The 240-nt window shown below is 47.5% G+C and overlaps 1 protein-coding gene across 1 annotated transcript in view; it reads left to right on the forward strand.

The window, feature by feature from the left end:
- Nucleotides 1–240, forward strand: part of LOC119592932 (retinitis pigmentosa 1-like 1 protein) — a 10,109-nt gene that overhangs the window by 969 nt on the left and 8,900 nt on the right. The window lies entirely within an intron of this gene.

The following is a 240-nucleotide window of genomic DNA, read 5'->3' on the forward strand; positions in this document are numbered from 1 at the left end:
CTTGCTACTCAAATATCCCCACAAAACAAAACCCACAAGGAAGAGCCAACGCCGCCGGGCACGTGGCACCGCGGGGCACCACATGGCCAGGCGCACGTGGGTGCCATCCGCGCCCACCGCTTGAATGGCACCGCTTTGGGTTACATCATGAATTCCCTCTATTACTGCTACTGACAGTATTTTACATGTTAATGTATTATTATCAATTATTTAAAAAATGTGTTACCATTTTTTTGTGCT

The sequence above is a fragment of the Penaeus monodon genome, chromosome 31 (genome assembly GCF_015228065.2).
Source record: "Penaeus monodon isolate SGIC_2016 chromosome 31, NSTDA_Pmon_1, whole genome shotgun sequence".
In the NCBI taxonomy this organism is placed as follows: Eukaryota; Metazoa; Arthropoda; class Malacostraca; order Decapoda; family Penaeidae; genus Penaeus; species Penaeus monodon.